The 23830-nt window shown below is 33.1% G+C and overlaps 1 protein-coding gene and 1 long non-coding RNA gene across 4 annotated transcripts in view; one reads left to right on the forward strand and one right to left on the reverse strand.

The window, feature by feature from the left end:
* LOC143235012 (uncharacterized) overlaps positions 1 to 23830 on the reverse strand; it is a 68240-nt gene that overhangs the window by 22967 nt on the left and 21443 nt on the right. The window contains exon 1 of one of the 2 annotated variants that reach the window (XM_076472715.1): positions 7925 to 8075. The exons of the other annotated variant lie outside the window; for it this stretch is intronic. The gene's annotated coding sequence lies outside the window, so the exon portion shown is untranslated. Of the gene's footprint in view, positions 1 to 7924; positions 8076 to 23830 lie in introns of those variants that run through there. 2 annotated transcript variants of the gene reach the window in all.
* Positions 559 to 22822, forward strand: LOC143235015 (uncharacterized). 2 transcript variants are annotated; one of them, XR_013018889.1, is made up of 3 exons: positions 559 to 3926; positions 19002 to 19132; positions 21257 to 22822. It is a non-coding gene; the product is annotated as an uncharacterized LOC143235015 (long non-coding RNA). The 2 variants fall into 2 exon arrangements; XR_013018890.1 differs by having other exon boundaries at positions 559 to 3830.

Genomic DNA, 23830 nt, shown 5'->3' on the forward strand with positions numbered 1-23830 from the left:
AACGTGTTTTTATTTCTGAATCTAAAATAAACTAGGCACAGGGAGATAAGTTTATCTATAAATGTAGCAGTTACATGCAAATTTATCCAATAATGATAAATTCCAACAACATGATACTGAAGTCGTTAAACTACAACTCCAAAACATTGTAAGATATATTTAATGTGTCATACTTCCAACAATTCCCTCAACAATCTTGAATTGCTTCAGACAAAAGTTGTTATGAAAGATATTAACACAACTCTGTCTCCTGAGCGAGTATATGTTAGCAAGATAACAAGTAAAGAGAAAACCTGTTGAACATTACCGCTCGACTAACCAAGAAGGAAGAAACATTCGAACGTGCCACCAGTGTAACAGTGAAATCTTGCAGAGTTGGGTTACATTAGGAGGTTATTATTAAAACGCAGCCAATATATAACACTTGATTTTTAGCATTAAATTATGTATATATACAAATGTAAATAACACTTTGAATTTCTAGCACTAAATTCTGTATACACAAGTGTAAAATTATTCATGGAATAGTAAAGTTGATTTTAAAACTATGTGTTGTTTTTTTTTTGCCAAAAGAATTATTCACATGCCATAAAATTTCTCGTACTTTCTAAGAACGATAATTTCAGTTAAATCCTACTTATTATAGACTGAAAATAGTCAAACTGATAAAGATATAGGTGAGAGTGTCACTGAATACCATTTTTGCTTCGTAATCTTTCAAACTTCTATTTTCAAAGCACGTTAGGAGGCAGCGTTAAAGTGTGTGTTGGATTTATTTTTTTTTGGTAAGGGGACGTGAACCATAAGATTTTAGCTCTAAGGTCCGACGTGCTAACCAATGAGTCATGCTCTATCAGTTAGAAATAAATATTGACTCGTTTAAAACTATAACGTTTATTGCAGTTAGGTTTGGGTCTTTTTCTATACATATATTGAAATGTTTAAACATCTGGATATTTAGTACTGGAAATCGAAATATTCTATATGGTTTTAATAGCTACCTTTACGTAGGTATAACTGAAAAAACAATTAATGCGAAATCGTTTGGATAACTATAAAGAAAGGTTTTTGACACTGATACTTTAAAAATCGTCTGACTTCAAAAATTGTAATATAAGTTGCTGTTGAAGTAACATATGGACACATAGTTAGATAACAAAATAAATGTGAGGAATCTTACGGAATTTTATAATGAATAGACTAAATGGGGAGTATATTCAAACCCAGCTACATTGTCAACACCAGGTGGCGATATGATTTAAAAAAGAACAGTTATGTATGTTCAAAACATTCAGTCAATTTACATTTACACCAGGAATTTTCGACCTTTATCTTCTTATGGACCCCTTTGTAAACAAAATACAGTTTCGCTGTCCTAAATCCTCAGATACGTCTATATGCGAAAGATGACTCTACATGAATAACAGCAGGTTACCCCCAGAGGCACAGCTGAATGTCTGTAAACTTACAACGCTATAAACCGGGTTTTGATATCCCTGATGGGCAGAGCACAGTTAGCCCATTACGTAGCTTTGTATTTCACTACAAACAAACAAAGCATAATAGCAACACTGTAAATAATTATATACGACAGCTAAATTTTTATACAAAACACTATTTTCATTTAGTCGAACATAGTGTCATTTCTTTTATTGTTTTGAAGTATGATATGGGAGCTGGATCTTCAGCGCCGCAGACTCCCTTTAGAATGTTCTCAAACCATAGACTAAGAGGAAAAAAATGTTATAACACAATATCCGGGATGGTAATGTTAGTGTAAGGTTTTTCTCTTTTTTTCCCCTATTCGTTTTAAGTCTCAATTAATCTCAGGCACCGTATACAGTCTCCCACTTTTCACTCATCACAAGTTTGATCGTTACTGCCATATGTAAAGCTTCATTAGCCACTCCTTCACTTTGAAACCAATGTTCTGAGTAGAAAGAAAGTGAACAGTAGATATCACTTCAGTAAGAAGCTATTCAACTAATGACAAATTGCTCATTTGTTGCGTGTTGGCAGAAGAGGCCGATAGTGATCACCGAAACCATTTTAACGCAGCAGCTGGAGAGGTGTTACATCTAAACATTTTTATCTCAAACCTTCCACATAAACATATATGGTATTAGATTACTGGCCAAAAACCACAACATCAAGATATACCGCATGAAAACACAGAGACAAAGAAGTGTATAGTAAATACTAATGAGAGTATAATTTGTAAAGGTTACATTTAATAGTAACTCGGGATGTAAGAACAGCAATGTATTTATGTTACTCATATTATCACATTGTGATGCGAGCTTCTCAGTAAAACATGTAATTATTTCGAACTTGACTAATACTCTGTTTTTATTCCCAATTCTTTCCAAAGCCAATATTTCCCTGGGTCGATATTTCTATAAGTTCGATCGACTCGAGATTATTAATTTCCCTTTTTTTTTACTCTAAGTAAACGTAGCTAGGTTTAATAGCAAACGTAATAGTAAACGTAGCTAGGTTTAATAGCAAACGATACAGTTTGTTCGGTTGAAACTCTAGACAGTACGACAGAGGAAGTAGAGTTTTATTACATATAAATTTTCTCATCAGAAAACGCTTCCAAAATGTCTTCAACCTATAAAGTATAGAACTGTACAAGTTACCTTAAAGAAATTTCCACCGAAAAAAAAAAATACGTTCACTCTTACGTTTTTCGAATTACTTTTCTGTTGACTATATGTAACATACATCCAGACGTAACTCAGGGCAGAAGGTAAAAGTGCAACCTCTCAGTAAATATGTGGATCGTTAGTATAGATTATACTTTTTTATAAAAAAACTCTACCTTCATGAAGTCATAGGTTGGGTGATTTTGTTTGAAATTATCATATATATATACATATATACTGTCTAATAACAGTCTCCAAATATCTTATTCTCAATAACAAAACTTTGGACGCATATATTAAATTATACCTATAGAAAACTCAATTTTGAAGAATATTTTTTATATGAAACACATTACATTCACAAAGATGAAGCAGGGAGCGCTCCAAGTTGTTACGATGTTTGATCGATTTAAAATTTACAGTCTAAAACTCGCATGTAATTTAGTCTAGTGTCGAAAACTTTTGTTTTCTGGAATATCACAATAAAAGTTTATATGTTCCAAAATTTATACATCGTCGTTACTAGACTGGAGTTATTACACGCACGAGCTTAGGTGATTTGGGAAGCTGTCGTGTTCAGAAACTATTAGTTTCTAGTCCCTGTAAATGGACACCCAGTCCCAGCTGTAGCATGTTGGGAGAATTAAATGGTAAAAGGGCACGACACCTCAACTTGGGGAAAAACTAAGTTCATCATTAGAGCTAACTACAAACGTGTAAGATTGGGGTGGGAAACAAAACTGTCCTTCTGTGGGTGGCGTCTATTACATTCCGACCAAAGTTGGGCTCTGTGCGTGACGTACAAACTTGTCAGGCATGTAGTGTTTCAGCCTAATGAGGATTTCTTAACCTCGTTGAGTTTCGCCTCACCGAAGAAACAACCCAGCTATGCGTGTTCTCTGTTTCTTTCCTTCACGAATCTCTTTCTCACTGTAGAAAGACCAAATAACACAACCAGCAGTTCAACATAAAGCCATCACTACCAGACAGGCTAGAGCCAAGTAAGGAAATAACTCAAGAAATTCTTCCTCGTGGTTTACGAACAAAAAGAATCTTTTGTAGGTTAATGATAGTGATTAACACAGAAAGAGCTGCAGAGAGTTCATTACGCCTCGACAACCAAACAAGACCCACCAAGTCCATGGATACTAATATATCTTCTCAAGTCACATACAGAGCCAAGTAAGGTCCGCAAAACAGGGTTTTCTTTTTTCATTTTATTACAGAAGGTTCTTGAATATCTACCCCAGTCAGGAGACAAACAATGAACACTTCACGGTAATTCATCTGACAAAATTTTGTGACTCTTCTGTTTGGCTTAAGTCTGAACCTCTTGTGTGAATATGTAGAGCATATGAATGTTTTTTTAACGTAGATTTGTAACAATTCTGTCAGTTTTAAGACTTTAAGAATGATCCCCTTCTACACTTTATTGTTGTCATCTCATAAACATTACAATGCATTTTAAACATAGCACTGCATATAAATCTCTTTTTTTTTTTATTTCATATCCCTGTTAAATTACGACCTAAGAAAAAGGTGAAGTCACCACTAAACCATCTGGTTGCTTCCTATTATAGTATATGGCTTCTTTTAACTACACCGTCTAAATTAACATAAACTAATTAAGACTATAATCATTAAATGAAAGTTCACATGCTAACCATAGTTTTTTAGAGCTACTACTTTAGTACTACATTTCATATTCATAAACACGTTGCTTCACAAAATTTCAACCTCTGGTTATTTTCAATATTTTTAAGCAGAAAAGTGTAGTTGTCGATTTCTCTAGAAATAAAAGAAAATTAAATTCAGTAATAAGAAAAACAAAAATGAAGAACTATCCTACCAGTAAAGTTATTACCAAAACGATCGTGTCATCCTAGAAACTTAAACCGAAAATCGGTTTCATAGCCGTTGCTACTAGAAAAAAGATTGTTTTGAAAAATAGCATACAAAGTTTCGAATACTTCAATACTTTCAATGCTTTTTCAGTGATAGTTTTTTGTTTGTTGTTAAGCGCAAAAGCACACCATGGAATATTTGTGTTGTGCCCACCACGAGTATCAAAACTCGATTTCTAGCATTACAAACCTACATAATTAAAACAAAGTCACTGGGGGAGATAATTCTTTCAAATTAAACCAGCACAACTCTATGAATAATAGTCAACAACACAACGCTATTCCAATATAACCAACTACATTAAACATAATCACAGATAAATTTATGTTAATTAAAGTAAAACAACAAATTATATGTACATAAATCAAAACCATTACAAAGAGACTGAATAATCAAAACTAATTTTTGCCAGTTCTTATTCTCCTCAGTAAAATTTGTAGTTGTAGCATGTACTGGTAATAGAAAAAATATAATTTATATTATTTAACCATTCTTCTAATATTTATATTTATATTAATTTAGTCATTACTGTTTTAAAGTGTTTATTAAAAATTGCCCTATTTACAATTAAATTATATTGTAAAGCTTTCGAATTACTGATTTCTATACACCCACATACCATTCAGAAAAGAAACCAGTAAAATACTGTTGAAACCCATTTACAGGTAAAAGTTATTATATGGACTATACATTTCTATATTTTTTTTGTTCAGTCTTGAAAAATACTTTAAATGTCTTCCCAATTCGTAATCAGAAATATGTTAAAGAAAGTGAGAGAAACTACATTTCAATAAAAAAATGAACTACGTAAGATGATGAGCACATTTTCAACTCACAAAATCTATCTCTCAGATTTTAATTATAAAAGTTGACATTAATATCACATTATTGGACATTTTGAGTGAGCCACAAACCATAATGAATATTCTGTTGAAAATGATATTACAGTTAAACAAGAGCTCCACATTAACTGACATGGCCAGGTGGTTAGATTGCTAGCCCTGCGGGTCGAGAGTTCGAATCCCTATCCAATCAAATATATTAGCTCTTTCAACTATGGAGGACTTTTAATGTTACGGTTAATCCCGCTATTCTTTGGTAAGATAATAGCCAAAGAGTTGGGGGTGGTGATAACTAGCTACCTTCCCTCTAGTCTTTCACTGCTAAATTAGGAACGGCAAGCGCAGATAACCCTCGTATAGCTTAGCGAGAAATTCAAAATAAACAAACAGTAGGTCCACTGCGTAATAAACATTAACACATTTGGTGCAATGTCACAAAAATATTCGTATAACTAAATGTAACTTATATTATTAAATGGATTTAAAACTCCATTAATATTTGCCGACAAATTATAGGTGTGAGCTGAATCACTTTTAATTAGGATTTATGAATGTTGCGATCTGTAAATTAGTTAATGAAAGAATAAATATTTCACAGTTTTTTACGATTCATAAGCCCATGTGTCGAACGTTTCCTAATATTTTTAGCGTAACGAACTATAAATCCGAAGATCCATGGTTCATGTTGCCGCAAAATTGTGTCTCATTCTTTGGAGCCGTAAGTACGTTATAAGAGGATGGTCAAATCCTATTATTCGATTAGGGTAGCCTAAGAGTTAGCGGTGGATGATACTGATTAGACGTATCTCTTCCATCAGTTAAAAATTAGGGATGGATAACACAGATAGCCCTTGTGTATATAGCCTGCACGAATATTCAAAATAGATATAAGCCTGATTTTTGTTCTTTTATTATGTTCAAGCGAGAATTAAATAGTCATATTTCATAGGGACCTCAAAATTTGGTTCGCGATACAAACAAAATTTGCAAAAAAATATGCGTAGGTTACATTAATTGTTGTGCATGAATAGTTAATAATATATATATATATCACCGTACCAGTGGTATATCTATCCTATCCCATACAGCTTGATTACGCCTTTTATTAACAGAAAAGCTTCGTTGGCACTGGATATGAAATACGTCGTGGGTTGACATACCCTATTTTGCTTTCACTTGTGGATTCTTAGAATTATTAATAGGGTTTTCTTTCCGATGACGCTGTGGTTACATGACCGCTCCGGGAACAAGAGAACTACCTTGTTGGTTCGCTTTTGTTTGTTTTTTAATTTTGCGCAAAGCTACACGAGGGCTGTATGCGCTAGCCGTCCCTACATTAGCAGTGAAAGACTAGAAAGAAGGCAGTTAGTTATCACCACCCATCGCCAACTCTTGGGCTACTCTTTTACCAACGAATAATCGGACTGGCCATCACCTTATAACGCTCCCACGACTAGCAAGCGTGAATGAAAAGTAAAGTTAAATTAAATTAAATAATAACAAATAAACAGCTCTTATATAAAATAATGTTAAGTTATTAATTACTATATAAAAGTCTGGTTTGTAAATGATTTAAATAAAAGTGGATAATAATTATAAGCCTCTTGCCTAATTTGGTTCACATTCTAATCAGTTATTGTATATGAAAATTTATGATATACATTATACCTGTAACACTATTATTTATATCTTATACCAGCCGGCCTGATGAGCTTTGATATTGAGCAAAACCCCTCTTCGGCACAGAGTAAGGCAGATGTAATTTGGTTGGCATATTTTAATATATTTTTCTTTTCTTTCACTCATAGGTAATTGGAAACGTAGTTACACAAGTAATGGAAAACGTAGTCGGACGAATTTGGTTTATTTTGAATTTCACCCTAAACTACACAAGGGTTATCTGCGCTAGCTCTTCCTAATTTAGCAATATAAGACTAGAGGAAAGGCAGCTAGTCAACATAACCCACGGCCAACTCTTGGGCTACTCTTTTACCAACGAATAGTACGATTAGTCTTAACCTTATAAGGCTCCCACGACTGAAAGAGCGAACATATTTGTTGTGACCAATGCTTTGTTCTTTTAACGACATGTCAATCTTCGTACACCAACAGAATTTAAAACGATGAATTAAAATAATTCATTTCCTTAACAGAAACTGATTTAACTAACACAGAAACACATTTAAAAGAATTTTATCTATAACTTTAGAAGAAATTCAGTATTGTAAATTATATATATATACAGTCAAAATACTTAATTCGCTTCAGAGGAAAATTTAAGAAGTACAGGAAAAGGGCCAAATTGTTAGTGTCAGAAACGGGTTTCCTTCATCTTCGTGATGGATCAAATAAAATTATCTGTCATTCACACATAAACATTATAAATGAGTGGTAATTTTGTTGTAAATCAAAATGTTTACAATAGAAGGAAATGTGGTAGAAATTTATAGAGATATTGTGACACAATTTGCTGAGTAAAATTAAGATAAACTCGTAACAGACATAACTATTAAAAGCACTTAGTCTTACCTTGCAGGAATAAATAATAATCTTTTTACTACTCTTTTAATTATGATTTTATAATCTTTGCCTTCCCTCAAATGTTTTTGTCACTCTTAGCACATTAAAAGAATCCTCTAATTTCTCGGGCGCCACGTGTGGTTCGAGTAATAGGGTAGTATACAGCCAAAAGCAAGGCACAGAATATGTTGGCATATAATAAAATCACAGTGTAGGAGAAAGCACCCCTTTTGTAAGACACCTCCTGTGAACGTGCACGGAATACTAAAACCAGAAGTACCGCCTCTTCGACTCTTTGGAAAGACTGTCTATGCATGCGCCACCCCAGGGGCAGCCAAGCTACATATTTCTGCTGCATGTAATTTGTAAAAGAAGTTTTCACGTAAACGAGGTCCTGACCCTAGTGTCTGCGGGGAGTCCGTCCGATCAGGGAATCTTTATCTATCTACAGAACGAAGATCTTGATTTCACGTACTGATTTCCAAGCAAATATACAAATTGTAGTACAGCGAATAGAAGGGTTTCTTGCGTTTACTATTATCTGTTACGTATCTTTCAATGAAATATCAGTAAAGTATATCCTTAGAAAATCGAATCAGACAAACAGTAATTAGAAAATGTTAAATGGAGAAAGATTGACGCGTACTTTTAGGTATATGTTTAGTTAATTCATTCTGTAACACAGTTCTAATAATAAACTATAAACCACTTATTATATCGTTGTGTACACTAATTTCGTGAGACCTGCTTAATAATCCTCTAAGGACAATAGATGGAAACAGGGGAAAAATGTGTCCATGATTTACAAGTAAATAATAATATACACGGCCCGGCATGGCCAAGCGCGTAAGGCGTGCAACTTGTAATCCGAGGGTCGCGGTTTCGCGCCCGTGTCGCGCTAAACATGCTCGCCCTCCCACCCGTGGGGGCGTTATAATGTTACGGTCAATCCCACTATTCGTTGGTAAAAGAGTAGCCCAAGAGTTGGCGGTGGGTGGTGATGACTAGCTGCATTCCCTCTAGTCTTACACTGCTAAATTAGGGACGGCTCGGTGCAGTGGGCTAACAACCTACTCACTTAAATACCTGTTGAAGAATCTGCAAGCGATTGCGGCCCTATGTTCCTTGATGGAATCTAATGGTGATAACTAACTAACTAACTAATAATATACATAATTCATACAATCCTTGTCGTACGTGGTTGTGGCCTTATCCACATGGCCCATGATGTCAATCACATCTTCTCTTGTAAAGTGCGTATTTCTATACTATTTTCTGTTTCGTTCTAAGTTTTCGTTTTCTGGCATTGCATGCTCCTCTGTAGATCGATATATTTAATTACCTGAAATAATTTATATGTTAATTATTGATTATTGTCTGTGTAGGTAGCTTGCCTTGAAAGGAAACTAATGATAATTATCAAATAAAGTACACAAATAAATTGATCTTTCGAAATGTCAAGAGAATTTTCAGAATTTCTTTATTCTTACAGTTTTCGTTTCTCCTGGACAAGGAGAGCTCCAGATCAAACTTAATAGTCTGATAGTCATGATATAAGAGCTGCCACTTCAAAATAAGCCAACATCGGTCGCTTTATAATAGCACTGCTGGTTGACACTAAAACACAGCAACAGTAACAGAAGTAATGGTCGTACAGATAGCACAATATTACACTGATACATGTATGAACGAGCTCCTGACTAGCATATGGAATGAATGCTGTTTTCGTTTCTTTATGACCAGTTCAGGACTGCTAGTATAAGATGCTTTAGCTTGAACTTATCTAATCAGTCCTGGTACTCAGCGTTGGCTGAAAACAGAGAGCTTTAAAGTGTCTCACTCATCGCATACTCATTTTGTTAATTTCTGTGTGCCACCCTAATATAGATTCATTTAAGCTTATCTTTACTTTCTTATAGACCGTCATTTCATCGTTATGATTAAGAAATATCTAAAAGTTTAAATTATAGAATAGACAATAAAAAATTCTTCTTGGATATTTTTATATTTGTATACCCTAGTCATTTTTAAAATGCTACGTATTTCAATTCCGTTAACAATCATATTTTGATAATCAAGTCACGATTGCTTTATAAAAACGAGCATTTACTACCAATGTAAAACAAGTAATTTGGTCAACGATCCCCCCCAAAAAACGATTGCAATCATTTTAAGCAGACATACCAGTTTTGTAAGTCTTCAACGTTAATACGGTATGCAGTGAGAACTGTGAACCCCACGGCTCGTAACTCAGTAACGCTATAACATTCATATAGTGTATTTTTTAAGGTACATCTTTATAAAGTTTACGTTTCTTGACAATAAATTTCGTTTTTACAAACTGGATGTCGAGAATTAAATTAATAAGTATGAACTAAAATTGTTAGATCGTTAGCTTTATTCTCTTTCCTTTTGTTGGGGGAGTAAGTTCATCTCGAGTTGTCTAAAATATGAACTAGATGCTTTATTCTGCTAGCTTGACAACTATGTGAATGTTCAATAGCAAACATTATACTTTGTTTTATCTTCCATAACTTAAAAATTGTTTATTTGGTGTTTAATATTATGCATATGTAATAGCCAATTTCAACATTTGCCATTACAGTTAAATTAGTTAAGCCTTAGAAATATAATTATAATTCTTTACAATTTATAAACACTTAAAGAATAAATATTTTGCTTTGTTGTGTGACTATATCAACAAGCGGCTTCGAAGTCCTGAAGTATAATTGAGGTTAACAGTAAAAATACCCTACTAATTAATATAATCTTGTCAGACTACTCTTAGTATATCCTCTAAATTAATTTCATTGAAATTCGTATTATTGTTTTAATGTATATTAATTTCAATATCAGAGACAAGGCTTTTAACAAAAATCTAATTAACCAACTTACACCCAACAACGTGTGACTAGAATTAATCCTAGTTTTGAAACTACCGAAAAGGTTTTTAAACATAGGCAATAATAAACTACATTTTTGTGATTGAAATTTATCATAGTTTCAACACTACATATAATGGTTTTAACCCAGACATTATTAACTTACCTCCAACTATATGTCACTTGGATTAATGTTAGTTTTAAAACTACAGTAAAGGTTTTTAACATAGTCAATATAAAGTTATATTTCTGTGACTTGAATTAGTCCTGGTCTTTTCTTCGTCGTTATTCAAATGATTCTCAGTATCAATAACTGAGATAAAACTTTGGTTCAACGTGACAGCTTATTTGACTAGTGACTTTTAGTTGTACAATAATATGCAGTCATCTTTCAAATATTAATTGATAGGTGTTAAACATTTTAAGTCTATGGTCACAACGTATCGCTTGATTTGCATTCGCTCAAGCAGTTACTGTACTTCAAGCCACAATGTCGATAAAATGTTCAAAGCATTACTACTACAGCGTAAGAGGAGGGGGAGATACAGAAATAAACCCTTTCACACCGAGGTAAAGTTAATACGTGATAATACAAAACATAAGAGTTTATTAAAACATATGATATGTAGAAAAAATGTTATTAACTGAGAGACGTACCATCAACCTAAAATTGCATATGTACTGGAAGCAACATTCTACACCAGAGGGCCTTGAGCTCATCAAGTATTTATTGTTGGTTTGTTCTGAAGTTTCACGTAAAGCTGCACGAGAGCTACCTTTGCTAACCGTCCCTAATTTAGCAGTGTAAGACTAGAAGGAAGGCAGCTAGTCACCACCACCTACCGCCAACTCTTGGACTACTCTTTTACCAGCGAATAACAGTGGGATTGACCACCACAATATAACATCTCCCTATGACTTAAAGGACGAGCATGTTTGATGTGACGGGCATTCGAACCCGCGACCTCCAAATTACGAGTCGAGCACCTTGGCCACGTGGCTATGCCGGGCCTTATCAAGTATCAAAGAAATAATTCACTCATCTTTCTGTCTTAGAAAATGTATGTACACATATAAAGCAACCTCGTGAACAATTCAGTTATCGAAGTTTAAAACTGAAATAAATTAGTCCTATCATACTGACAGGTCAATGATAATTTTACTTTGATACCTCATAAACAGTGGAAATAAAAGAATGCAAACGGAAAAATGAGATGTATTTAAATCTTTCTTGTTTTACGGAAAAGTCCATTACCAAAAAAAAAGGTTTACTGAAAAACATTATATGGCATAACAATAGTAATAAATAACTTTCTCATTTTCATACATATCTATGTATATTTATAAGTCCATGATGAATATCGTACAAAAAAGTAATTAACCATTCCCTAGTGATTCAGTGGTAATTCGTTGTTTATTATTAAACAAAAGCTACCGAAAGAACTATTTGTGTTCTGCTCACCACAGGTATCGAAATCCGGTTTCTAGCGACATTTCATATTATAATTTATCTCCGGTTTATTATATTACGTATTATAATTTAACTCGGACGAATTTTCGATTTATAATGTTACGTACTATACGTATTACGATTTCAAATAGCCGTTAATTTCAATTTAGAAGTTAATTGAATGACAAAATGTATCGAATTCATGAGATTTTCCAACAAACAATACTAAGTCTTGTATCTGGTCTTAAACTGAACTTTTTATCGACGGTTCACGGACAAAGAAATAATTCTACGTTGACACATAGGTACACTTCACTTGGCAGGAATGTTAGCTAGCTTCACTTTTGTCTGAGCTCATGTAAGATTCTCACAATTGAAGTTATACAATGTCTTCACAGAAATACTAATGTCAGAAGCTATTTCTATGAAGTTGAACGGTTCGTAATGTCCAAAATCTATAAGCTATTCTGGTCAAATATCTGTAATTTTCCGATTAATCAGCGTTTATCACGATTATAACTTCCAAGATTTATATTATACTGGCTGTAGCAAACCAACAATATTAAACTGTCACCTGGTGTGTCGATTTATAAATTTTAAGTGAGGTTCTTGAAATATCAGTTAGCTCAACAATACTGGTATTTACATAGATACATACAATGTTGATTCTTACACAAATATCTCCTGCAAATTTAGAGAATAGGCGGGACTTTCGCAGTACGCATTTAACAATATAAGTTACACGTATTTCTAGATACATTTTAAATTGAAACAAACATAGATATTAAAATAAATACATAACAGTAAATCCGTTACAGTGATTGATGTACGTCCGCAGATATACATACCAATGTGCCACTATGAAAAGGAGTAAGTCAATTTGTTTGTTTGTTTCTTTTGAATTTCGCGTAAAACTACTCGAGAGCTATCTCTGCTAACCGTTCCTAATTTAGCAGTGTAAGACTAGAGGGAAGGCAGCTAATTGGCTTTCGGTATTTCTGTGGGAAGAATAGAACTTGCACATTGTGTAGCTTTATGCTTTACAACAAATAAACAAATCACAAATAAAATAATTAATGATATGCCAAAAATAACTGAAGCCAATTAATAATCATAGTGGAATATTATAAGCTAGAAAAAGGATTGATATTCTAAGTACTGATAATTAAAATTATATCTGCATATTTCTATTTCAATCATACAGTATAACTTGGTGAGAGTGTCATGTTATAGTTTGTTTTTTTATTTCACATATTCATGCAAATCTGTACAGGGACTGTCTATGCTAGTCTTCCCTAATATTTAACTTATAGATTTGATTAGCTACCTATTTTCTACTTTACCTACCACTAACTCTTATGCTACTCTCATCTCTTCACTCTTATAACACATCTACGGCATCAGAATAAGAAGACAAACTTGCCGGAACATAATGCGAAACATGAAATAGCTGGCTCACAATCTAGCACAATATTATTGAGCCACGCCTGGCCCGCCTCTCAGTGAAGCTGACCGTTTCTGGTTGCTTCGCATATGTTGACCATGTTTTGTTTTGTTTTTTCCGTGCGCGCAATCTTTAAGATTTCTGTACTTTTTCATATCAAATATAATTGGCTTTAAATTTTTAAAAACATATTCTTACATTCTGTGGCGGTAGACATATATCAAGTAACATCAGTTTCTAATAAGTGTACTTGTTTTTATTTCCGCTTATAAAAATCACTTAAGTTTTCAACTATATAATGTATGCTTTTATGCCAGGGTTGCTACTTTTACAACTGCATTACTAGTGTTGTTGTGTCTTACGACACTCGTATTCTGTTTAACATAATACAGAAATCGATAAAAACAGAATCTCACGATGATGTATTTCTACGATGTTACTTTTCATATTGATTTAAAAATAACCCAGAAAATGACAAAAAAATTGATAAATGCGATAATGCAGATTTCGTGAGTCGTGATATTTCATACAGAATTGAGTTAAACTTGATATTATGGTAAATCTGTTTTAGATACGAAAAATTATTACTTTTTTAATTTGATCAAAATAATAGGCAAAAAAACGATTTTCATTTACTTTATTTCTCACTATGTCTCGTGAGTAGATTAAATGATATTAAAATATTGATTGTTACTGTCTCTGTCACTCATTTTCAGAAAACACAATGTATTGAAACCATTATAGCAAAAGGATATTTGTTTGTGGTAAAATTTTAAGCTAAATGAAACAGAAACGTGTGTGTGTTTCTGTTATAGCAGAGACACGGGCTTTCTGCTGTGTCCACCGAGGGGAATCGAACTTCTGATTTTTAAGTTGTAAGTCCGTAGTCTTATCGCTATCCTAGTGGGGCACCAAATAAAAACGACATACACACAGAATGTCCTAAAACTGTTCACTTGTGTTGCATACTTTCAGACACTAAATCTCTATTGCAGTGGTTTCTAAAAGTATTTTAGTTTAATGAACGTGTACCATCACAGCATAACGAGGGCTGATAAGAGTTTCAACACAAAATGTTATATATTCAGGTTAAAAGTATGTATTCAAATCGAAATTTTATCATTTACAAGACGGAAATATCCAAAGTATTTAGTTGCACTGAAAAACAAAGAAATATGAATTAACATAATAAAACAGGACCATTCAGAAATAGATCTCCAACAAGTCGTACCTAAGCTGTAAGCAAAGTGCGGTTACTTGTAAAAAGTGAAAATACACGAACACAAAAAATATCAGTGGCATAAAATCTCCACGCATTCCAAGCAATGATGAACAACATGATCAAGAAGAATCACCATCTGGTGACCAAAGTATAGGTTTAAGAAGATCATGCTGCTAGTCATGCTCCCCCACCCGATCAACTAACAAATACTTCGAGCATGAAAAGCACGCAGGAAAGATTGGTATGATTAGTGCTTGGCAGCCTTACGACAAAGACTTTTGGAATTGAAAATGTGTTCTTGTCAAGAACCATGGTCGCTAGATAGTGCCTGAGTTCGGGTGTGTTTATTTGTTTCTTTCCTTAAATTCGAGCAAAGCTACACAAGGACTATCTGCGCTAGCCGTTCCTAATTTAGCAGTGTAAGACTAGAAAGAAGGCAGCTAGTCATCACCACCCACTGCCGACTCTTGAGTTACTCTTTTACTAACGAATAGTGGAATTGACCGTTACTTATAACGCCTTCACGACTGAAAGGGCGAGCAATTTTAGTACGACTGGGATTCGAACACGCGACCCTCGGATTACGAGTCGAGTGCCACCTGGCCATGCCAGACCGATTCAGGTGTGGCATCAAAGTCTGTAACAAAGTGACGAGTCTCCAAACTCGTTTTGATGTAATTAAAGTATTCAGCCTTTTCATCTTAGATTCTTTGTGCTGAACAATAATCTCAATTTATAAAACGCTGGCTTTTAATATAACATACAAAAAATTGCTACGACAATGTCTATTCCAGTTTCTGTTTTCAGAGTTTACAGTTTTCTTAGCTTTTCTCAAATATCTAAACAGCAATTAGCCGAGTAAAACCTTAGGTCTAAAACAACAATACGAATAATTTGATTTTTATTATCATATCATAAATAATTATCAAAATTATTTTCCTTGGATTTTATTTACATCTAACGAAAAAATCAATGAAATATTGTTCTTTTGATATTTTTAGGTAATAGCTTGTTTTTCTTTTTGGGAGATTTTAGCGAAAGGTTACAAAATAAGTTATTTCAAATCTCTCTACCGTTGCGAATATAATACCGAATTTTAGAATTGTAAGTTTAAGAATAGGCAAACAGGTCGTGTATTATTTACTTCAATGAAGAGCCTGCTTTGACTAGTTTGACTCCGTGAGTCTCAAACGCCGATCTGGAGCTCATCTTATCACACTAGATTATCCACAGTAATACTGTAACAAGTGGAACCAGGCCAAATTATTGCTTACTGCTCCGATAAGTTAAAAGACCCTGATTCACAATTTTTTTTTTCACCACAACTTTGAATTTGCTTGTTTTCAAACTTAGTACTCGTTTGAAAAGAAAATATTTTCAATGAAAATAATCCAAAAATACATCACCCAGTAACAGATGAACGTTTAAAAATTGTGGCAGCAAGACACTTTTCAGTTATACATTTGTTTAGTGCGCTTGCGCTGATCATTTGCTAATTAGAATAGTGTCAGTATGCAAGCAAAAATGAATTTTAATGAGTGTATCAGTATGTGTTGTGTTGTTGTCTTTTTGGTCTGTTTCGAATTTCGCGCAAAGCTACAAGAGAGCTATCTGCGCTAGCCGTCCCTAATTTGGCAGTGTAAGAGACGAGGGAAGGCAACTAGTCATCACCACTAACGCTTGGGCTACTCTTTTACCAACGAATAGTGGGAATTACCGTCACATTATAACGCCCCCACGGTTGAAAGGGCAAACATGTTTGGTGTGACAGAGATTTGAAACTGCGATCCTCAGATTACGAGTCGAGCGCCCTAACCATCTGGTGTTTTGTTCAGTGGAAATATTACAATTATTACTTTCTAGATAGTAGATGAAAGGTAAAATTTTTTCTCTATAGGATCCTCAGTGAACTAGCGCCTCCGCTGATAATTATTTAACAGAATAAAAATTATAAGAAATTGCTTGTTTCAAAACAAACATGGACAAAGTTTTACAGAACTTCATTTCCGTTGTAATTGTTCCAAGTTTATTTGTAAAAACACTTCATACGGTTAAATTACTAGGAATAATGCAATATGATTAAGAATATTTTTTAATGTTTAATGAGAGGAAATTCTTTCGCTTGTAATCGAGACAACACTACAATTCTCGTTTTTGAGTCAACAGTTTAATTGTTTGTTTTTTTGAATTTCGCACAAAGCTACTCGAGGACTATCTGTGCTAGCCGTCTCTAATTTAGTAGTGTAAGACTAGAGAGAAGGCAGCTAGTCATCACCACCCACCGCCAACTCTTGGGCTACTCTTTTACCAACGAATAGTGGGATTGACCGTCACATTATAGCGCCCTCACGGCTGAAAGGGCGAGCATGTTTGGCGCGACGGGGATGCGAACCCGCGACCCTCAGATTACGAGTCGCACGCCTTAATACGCTTGGCCATGCCAGGCCCAACTGTTTAATGCTCGTTTTGTTTGAAACTGTGTACCATTAACTATAAGAACACTGTTGATGATCATTAAGGAACACAGATGTTACAGTAGAAGTTCAAAACCATACTTGTGATGGCTATTAGAAACACAAATATTAGAGTAAACGTGGAATACTGCATTGTTAATGGTCCTTAAGAAACACAAATATTACAGTAGATGTGAAATACCACAGTACTGATTGCTATTAGAAACAAAAGTATTACAGTAAATGTGGAATACCACATTGTTGATGGTCCTTAAGAAACACAAATATTACAGTAGATGTAAAATACCACATCACTTATTATGCATTAAACTGCAATAAGAACCTGATATTTAAAGATTGTGAATTATAGATTCTGTTAATTTCATGAGCCTGAAGTAATCTTAAGAGCCGATATTTATACTGCTGCATCATGATTTAAACTTAAAAAGAAAAGCATTTTGTCAGTTACATATCGTTAGTGTTAGCAATTATATCCTTTTAAGAGAAATAATATTTACTCTTTACCGTTCCCCAGGCTAAGTTTGTTCGTTGCCTATATTACAAAAATAACTATAAAAACTGAGAAAGCTAGTAAATCTGTAATGTACACGTCTAATCTAGAACATCCACAACGCTTATACACGTATTAAAAAGGAAACAATAAATAATTTTTAACGGAAAGTAAGGATTGTTGGTTATTCATAGAATTGTGATCCGTAAAAATAAATCAAACAGTATAAATTTGCTAACGAAAGTAAGAATAGAAAAAATCTTTTCTATTTAAAATCTAAATTAGTTTTAAAATGTAATTAGTATCACTTTACTTGGTTGTGTACTTTTTGCTAATTTAATCACTCAAAAATCTCTTTTACAATTATTTTGTTGTCCTAAACACATCCGTGTATTTAACCATATAGCAACAATGAATAAATAACCTTATACATACTGCGGTAGACATAGATACTTTTTATAAATAGCATATCTTAAAACAAAAAATAATACAATAATTCCATAAGATCATTTAGATATCATACTTCATAAGTTCTGATTATAAAACAACTGTTTTCATTTTTCATTTGGTGGAAGCTAGAAACAATACTTTAGTGAAAATAAACTTTCTTTTTATTCACAGTTTTCGAATCGATGCTCAGTGTTTTAACTGAAACACTCACGAAGCAAGTAGACATGTCGGAAACTTCTACTAGATAATGTATTTAGCTAACAAATTGATGTGTAGTCGCTAATTAGGCCTAACATAATGTTTAGCGTCGTAAATCTTTCAATTCATTAGGGTTAACTAAAGCAATATATTTTTTAACCTCTACATTTACTTAACGTTAGTGGTTAAAGCGTTGTTAATAATCTCTATAAGTAACAGGTAACATGACTCCTTAAAATATTTACGTTATAATACAACTTAAGCATTAAACTACATAAAATAATATTTAAGTTATAATATAACTCAAGCATCAAACTGTATAAAACAAAACGTAATGAAATGATAAGTGCAGACACGTAAAGATTAATGTAGATACTAATGTAAAGCGCAAAGCTGATTTTTTAAAGTAAATAGGTTATATTTCTATTTCCTTTTTTATCATTCTATAATAAACCTGTTTTTCTTGGCATCTATAGCCCTCGGTGGCTCAGCTGTGATTTTTAGAGCCAATGACACCAAAATCTCAATCAGTCATAACGCATCTTAAGGAAATATTTGTATTGATACGTATCAGCGAAACCTTACAAAGAAAAAACTTTAAATGGAGGTAAGATTTAAATATAATCAGACATGTTTTAACATGATTTACAAAAACTCTTAACAGTTATAATTATCATAAAAAGTAAGTTCGTACAAATCAAAGTTAAAAACACTTTTATAATTTTAAAGATGTACTTTCTTAATATAGGAGAGCGGTTAATCAGTGTGCGTAACTGTTATTTGATAGCTATAAACTGAATATTTAATAAACTTGTGTGAGAATAAAACTTTTATAATGCCGAAATAACATCATGCCAGAATTAGCATGCTAATATGAATACAACTTCCAAGACATTCGGACATAACTTTATAGTTTTAAACAAAATTCGCCTCACAGCCTTCATTTCTAGTGTATCAGTTTCACAAAGAGTCCTTTATCAGCTGTTTCGAACTTCTTCGTAGAATGTGTTCCTTTCTCAGACTTAGTTTCGTTTGTTTGATTTTTTCCATACCGGATGACGTGTGACACAGACAGCGTCCGGTCTCATAAACATTTTTTGAGTGAGTTAACATCAACTAAAATAGCTAGTATATAAAACATACTAGCAAGTAAGTAATCTTAATCTATAGATGCATAATAAATTAAACAATCAAAATTCGCGTAAACATTTCCAGGTGCAAACGACGGATAACCTATAGCATTTCCCCGCAGTAAAATCCGAAACATACGCTGTGCACGTTATTTCCTCTGGCGATATCGCTAAAGATAATATCATCTGAAGAGCCGACCTTCAAGAACACAATTTATTACGTTCTTAAAGAATATTTTGAGCCTTTTCGAATTCTTTATACTTATATATATATATACACACATACATGTATATATACTCATATAAGCATACTGCATAAGCGGTGAATTCTTTATGTGCATGAGAGGTTTATATATAAAGTTTTATATCATTATATTAGTTGAAAACGTTTTACGGCTAAAAGAATGTCATATAATAATAATTACAAGAAAGTTCTAGACGTTTCTTTCAAATTATTTATGAGCTATTTTTGCACAACGCAGCATTCAGCTATTTTTGTTCAGTTTCTTAACCAAGTTACTGTTGTCTTTTTCTTTTCTACACATACATATGCAAAAATAGTTACTTTAACTGATGTTAACAAACTACAAATAAACTCATACCTGTTCTATTTAACTAAAGGTTATGAAAAGATATTCACACCAGTATAGTTTCACTTACATAATTTGACATACGATAATGTTTTGCACACACAACTAGCTAATCCACAGTTTATTACATGAGTTGTGTATTTATTCTGTATATTTTTGTGCAATAATAACAGGTGTTTGTGATGTCCTTCTTTCTTTCGTAGTTTTGACCACTCTTTGATTTTCTCATCTTCAAAAGTCATCAAACAAACGACTTTTAGCTGTACAAAAATATACAGTGACCTTTAATACTTCAATTGTTTTAAATCAAAACATTCATTCACACCTAAGGTGAGGAGTTGCATGGTTAAACCTTCAAATAATTCTACCTCGTACTTACACGTCTTGTTGTCGTCATTTATTTTTCCAGGTTAAAACCAGATAATCTTAAGCATTCTCCCGCTATGAAACACTTAAATCACACTTCGTGTACGTTCATTCATAGGATGCTACTTACTATAACTTGAAAATGGGAAAGAGCAAAGGAAAGTCATATTAGTCATGTATATTGATGATAAAAACACTAATTCCTTCCAGGGGAAAAATATGTAGATTAAGCCATTTTTAATGAGTGCACTAAAAATATCTTATAATTTAAATGTAAAAAAACTGTTATGCATGATGTAAGGGTTAGTTATACTACGTTTATGATTAGAAAATGAGTACTTTTACAATAGATTAAAGACTTTCAAAGCTGTGACTGCTTTATTTTGAAATTGACAAAAACGAAACCCAATACAGCGAAATATTTTGGCTCTTTTCAGTAGGAGGACTCACGAACAAACTAAAAAAAAGATATAATAGCTATCTCCAACTGTCTGCTTATATATGCTCATGATTTGTCGTACGTGAAAACTAGTAATCTTGATTACAAATATTAAAAGTATAGCTCATCAAATAACAATTATATATATATATGTACATATAAATTTTTATTTAGTATAAATGTGTGTGTGTTTTTTTTTCTTATAGTAAAGCCACATTGGGCCATCTGCTGAGTCATCGAACCCCTGATTTTTAGCGTTGTAAATCCGAAGACTTACCGCTGTACCAGCGGGGAATATTAAGTATAAATAATGTTCGATCAAAACAAGCTATTTAAATAGATCAGAACGGAAAATATACCCAACAATTACAATCAGCGTAACTTATAAAATACAGTCTTCAAACTATCTTACTTATAATAATTGGAATACCTTGTTTCATCAGTTGGGTACACCTGCTGCTAACATTATTTTCATGAAGTTCTTGCAAGATATTGTGACTAGGCTATTACTAAATCCATATACTAAGTTGACAGTGCAGAATAATCATTATAGTAAAAATAATATAATATATAATAATCTGTATAATAATATGATAAGCATAGAAATAACTAAAAGTAGATATATTAAAGAACTATAAAACCTTGTATTTGACTCAGTAGCTTAATAGATTTAGGTTAGTCCTATATCCATAAACTAAGTTGACAATGTGAAATAATTTTATAATAACAATTAAAATTAGTTATAATAAACATAATAACCAGTATTGTTGATGAAAGTCCTTAAAGAAAGCATAAAAGTAACTAATTTATTAAATATTGTTGGAAAATAAAAATACTCAACTGTCCGTTTAAATCTGATGAAGTTACCAACTCTCAATATGTAGAACAACGTCAAAACTCAAGTCCAAAATTCATGTCATGTTGGTCATTTCATTGTCATAATTACCCTCATACTTATAACTTCATGAAACAATGTGTGAGTTTGCTACATTACGGCCTACAGAAGTTGTGATTACAAAACAGATTTTATTTTAAGCTAAAGGTTTTTACAACAATATTAATGATGACATACCTAGTCATTGATTGCACAAAAAGAAGAGAAAATAAATATTCTGAACACAATATTACGTTTTGTGTTTTTTAATATGGCCCAAGGTCATTCCATTACGGAATAACTGAGAGATGTTGCACCCTCTAGGTATCAACAGTCCTGTTGTAAACCTTTGGTTATCAACCTCTGTTATAAAGCTATCATTACCGAGAGAAAGTACTTGTGAAGTTAACATGAAATGATCCACAACAACAGACACCTTGTGCGAAAGGAATAAGCCAACTTTTTTGAACAGTCCGCCATTGTTAAAACAAAACACTTGTTTGATGGGAAGCAAGCACAAAGCTGCAAAATAGGCTATCTGTGCTCTGCCCACCACGGGTATCGAAACCCAGTTTCTAGCATTGTGAGCCTGCAGACATACATCTGTGCCACTACAGGGCCAAAACATGTGTCTAGAACCGTGAATACTCTAAAACTTTAGTTTTAAAAACTTACTGACCTTGAAGAGTTCATCATATTAGATAACCATACGTAAGAAATATTATCCCTACGCCTGCATACTCTACACGACAAGATTAAATAAAGTTCACAACAGTGATAAGATAATAAGATTTAAAAAAAAGAAATGGAAATAGCAAAGTAATTAGGGAAACTAATAACTAATCCAATGATGTAATGTTGTATTGAAATAAAATTTTTTCATAACGACAAATAAAAACATAGTTGTTTGTTATTTATTTAAATAATTCGGCCCAGCATGGCCAAGTAGTTAGAGCGATCTGAGGGTCTCGGGTTCGAATCTCTATCATACCAAATATGCTCGTCCTTTCGACGGTGGGTACGTTATAATGTTTCGATCAATCCCGCTATTCGTTGGTAAAAGAGTAGCCCAAGAGTTTACAGTGGGTGGTGATGACTAGCTGCCTTCCCTTGAATAAAATTAAATAAGGACAACTAGCGCAAATAGCCCAAGTGTGGCTTTGCGCGAAAGTTTAAAAAGCAAAAACAAATCTTTAAATAATTAGTTAAAAATTAACGTGTAGACAAAATAATTTTGAAGAGCTTTAAAATATTCAGCAAAACTATGAAGCTTATAACTGGCAACAATAAAATTATTTAATTTCCAGTAAATATGAATAAATCTGTGCTTCAAAATGCTTAAGGAACATCATAGTTTGTGAAAAAATAGTATTAGCTCTATCCACAGAAATGTTAAAGAAATTCTAACTATAACTTTGATTTATTTTTGAAACACTTTTATTCAGAAACGAAAAGTTTATAAGTTAAAAACTAAAACTACCTGTTCAAAAGAAACCTTTGAATTTAATCTTCGGTTAACCATGTCAATATCCAAATTTAAATACTGTTCTGTGTTATTAGTGACACACTCTCTGCGTCACCCACCCTATATTTGAACTGATAAACTAGGAGAAAAGCTATTCTAATAAAATAGTGGGATTTGACGGTCACACCACACGTCTCAAAGTGCAACATGTAAACACTATCAAGCCCGGCACTCTGTACTTAGTAAGAAAAAACTGGGTGAACTCATTTACTTGCATAAAACAAGCGCACGTACAAGTTTGAAAGTTAATGGTAATATTTATCACGAAATTTGAAGTGTTTGTCTCAGAGTGTCTTTACAGGTCAAAATTAATACGGTATTAGAAAAGCACGTTGGCCTTATGAGCTTCCATGATTTGCTAGCCGATACAAAATTACATTT

This window comes from Tachypleus tridentatus, chromosome 12 (genome assembly GCF_004210375.1).
Source record: "Tachypleus tridentatus isolate NWPU-2018 chromosome 12, ASM421037v1, whole genome shotgun sequence".
Classification (NCBI taxonomy): domain Eukaryota; kingdom Metazoa; phylum Arthropoda; class Merostomata; order Xiphosura; family Limulidae; genus Tachypleus; species Tachypleus tridentatus.